The 3,272-nt window shown below is 43.9% G+C and overlaps 1 pseudogene; it reads left to right on the top strand.

Moving 5' to 3' along the window:
- The first annotated feature begins 390 nt into the window (after positions 1-390).
- On the top strand, positions 391-3,265 carry LOC118380026 (group XIIA secretory phospholipase A2-like; annotated as a pseudogene).
- The last annotated feature ends 7 nt before the right edge of the window (positions 3,266-3,272 follow it).

Here is a 3,272-nt window from a genome sequence, read left to right on the forward strand (position 1 = left end):
ATAAGACTAAACTAGAGCCTGCAGGACTTGACCATATGACTGGAAAATAATCAAGATAAGACTAAACTAGAGCCTGCAGGACTTGCTTTGTGAAATGTGTTGTCAAAAAAGCAGAGCATCTCTTTATTACGGACAGACCTCTCCCCATCTTTGCAACCATTGAATCTATATGTTTTAACCATGACAGTTTAAATATCAGATAACACCAAGTAATTTAGTGTCCCCTACTTGTTCAACAGCCACACCATTCATTACCAGATTCAGATGAGGTCAAGAACATAGAGAATGAAGACTACTGTTTATAGGAATGTTGTAAGAGCTGTCATATTATATATTGCATTGGATATTTGTGAGCATTGATCTAATCGTCAACTCTTGTCTACTCTACAGTTTGACATCGGCATCCCATCCTTGACCAAGTTCTGTAACCAGCACGACCGTTGCTATGACACCTGTTACCATGATAAACGCGACTGTGACGAGTTCCAGGAATTGGCTGGAGACCATCTGTAGGAGATTACATAAGATGTTGGGACTGGCCCAGAGTGTCCAAGGTAAGATGGCACATGGGTTGTGTTTATTAGGGCATGCAACAGAAAACGTTTTACAACGGAACACGACAATGTGTTTCTTATTGTAGTTTCTGCCTGTTTCAGTCTGTTTTCTTCCATGTGATGCCTAATGAACACCACCCTGATTCATGTATTGACATGCTCCCAGTGTTGAGCACAGAGCAGGACTCGACTCAAGCATTCCTCACAGTTAATTCAATAATGTGTTCACCATCTTGTAGCATAGTTAAATCATACTGAATGCTGCGCTCACCCTTGTCAATTGTTTCACTTCACTGGTGAGTTCAGCATTCATTCTGGTTTAACCAGTCTAACAATGTTGCTGGTGGGGAAGATCATACAACTCCCCCTGATGGCATTTCTGGTGAGGTCTATAACTTAGGGAATGAAGACTACTCTTTACAGGAATGTTATCTGGGGACCCTGGGACTAAACACCTCCCTCTTCAACTGGATCCTGGACTTCCTGACGGGGCCGCCCCAGGTGGTAAGGGTAGGTAACATCTGCCACGCTGATCCTCAACACGGGGGCCCCTCAGGGTGCATGCTTAGTCCCCTCCTGTACTCCCTGTTCACCCACGACTGCATGGCCAGGCACGAATTCAACAACATCATTAAGTTTGCTGACGACACAACGGTGGTAGGCCTAATCACAGACAACGACGAGACAGCCTATAGGGAGGAAGTCAGAGACCTGGCAGTGTGGTGCCAGGACCACAACTTCTCCCTCGTAGACTACAGGAAAAGGAGGGCCGAACACACCCCCATTAAAATCGACAGGGCTGTAGTGGAACCGGTCGAGAGTTTCAAGTTCCTTGGTGTCCACATCACCAACAAATTATCATGGTCCAAACACACCAAGAAAGTTGTGAAGAGGGCACCACAATGCCTTTTCCCTCTCAGGAGACTGAGAAGAGTTGGCATGGGTCCCCAGATCCTCAAAAAGTTCTACAGCTGCACAATCGAGAGCATGGTTGCAACACCGCCCTAGTATGGCAACTGCTTGGCCTTCGACCGTAAGGCATGACAGAGGGTAGTGCGTACAGCCCAGTACATCACTGGGACCAAGCTTCCTGCCATCCAGGAACTATATACTGTACCAGGCGGTGTCAGAGGAAGGCCCTAAAAATTGTCCAAGACTCCAGTCACCCAAGTAATAGACTGTTCTCTCTGCTACCGCACGGCAAGCGGTACCGGTGCACCAAGTCAAGGTACAAAATTCTCCTTAACAGCTTCTACCCCAAGCCATAAAACTGCTGAACAATTAATCAAATAGCCACCCAGACTATTTGCATTGACACCCCCCCCCAACCTTTGTTTTTACACTGCTGCTACTCACTGCTTATTATCTATGCATAGTCACTTCACCCCTATACACCCCTATATATTCAGTACCTTTGTATATAGCCTCATTATTGTTATTTATTGTGTTACTTTTTTTCTTACTTAAGTAAATATTTTCTTAACTCTATTTTCTTAAAATTGGGCTTGTAAGTCAACATTTCACACTAAGGTCTACACCTGTTGTTTTCGGTGCATGTGACAAATACATTTTGATTTGATTACACCTGTCATATTACATATTGCATTGAATATTTGTGACCATTGATCTAATGTTCATCTCTTTTGTCTACTCTACAAGTTGACATCGACAACCCATCCTTGACCAAGTTCTGTAACCAGCACAACTGTTTCTATGCCACTTGTAACTGTGATAAAGATGACTGTGAAGATGAGTTCCAGGAATGCCTGGAGAGAGATTTCTGTAGGAGATTACATAATATGTTGGGACTTGTCTAGAGTTTCCAAGGTAAAATGGCATCTGGATTGTGTTCATTAGGGCATGCAACAGAAAACCTTTTACAACGGAATACGAAAAGGAGTGTTTCTTATTGGAGAACTCCAGGTAGTTTGTCTGTTTTCTTCCGTGTGGTGCCTAATGAACACAACCCTGATTAATGTATTGACATGCTCCCAGTGTCAAGCATTCCTCACAGTTAATTCAATAATGTGTCCACAATCTTGTAGCGGGGCGGGGCGGCAGGTAGTCTAGTGGTTAGAGCATTGGACTTGCAACATCGATTCGCAGACCTGACAAGGGAAAACAATCTGTCGTTCTGCCCCTGAACAAGGCAGTTAACCCACTGTTCCTAGGCAGTCATTGAAAATAAGAATTTGTTCTCAACTGACTTGCCTAGTTTAATAAAGGTAAAAAAAATAAATTCAAGATTGATTATAGAACTGCAATGTCAAGGGAGCCAGTGTAACTGATGTGAAATGGCTAGCTAGTTAACAGGGTGTGCGCAAATTGTGTTTCAAAACGGTGACGTCACTTGCTCTGAGACCTTGGAAGTAGTTGCTCTGCAAGGGTTGCAGCTTTTGTGGAGCGATGGGTAACGATGCTTCGAGGGTGGCTGTTGTTGATGTGTGCAAAAGGTCCCTGGTTCGAGCCCAGGAAGGAGAGAGGGAAGGAAGCTATACTGTTACACCACCACACAAGCATTTCACTGCACCTTTTATACCTGCTGTAAACTGTATACATGACTAATAAGATTTGATTGTTATTAATTTTCTGTGTGTTTGTATAACATGATCTGCTCGTGTTTTCAGAGTGTGACAATACTGCAACCCTGCTGTTTAATGCTGTCATGTACATGAGGTGTAAACCCTACATTGACAGCCAGAGAGACTCCTGCAGTGC

Source organism: Oncorhynchus keta, unplaced genomic scaffold (assembly GCF_023373465.1).
Source record: "Oncorhynchus keta strain PuntledgeMale-10-30-2019 unplaced genomic scaffold, Oket_V2 Un_contig_25642_pilon_pilon, whole genome shotgun sequence".
NCBI lineage: Eukaryota > Metazoa > Chordata > Actinopteri > Salmoniformes > Salmonidae > Oncorhynchus > Oncorhynchus keta.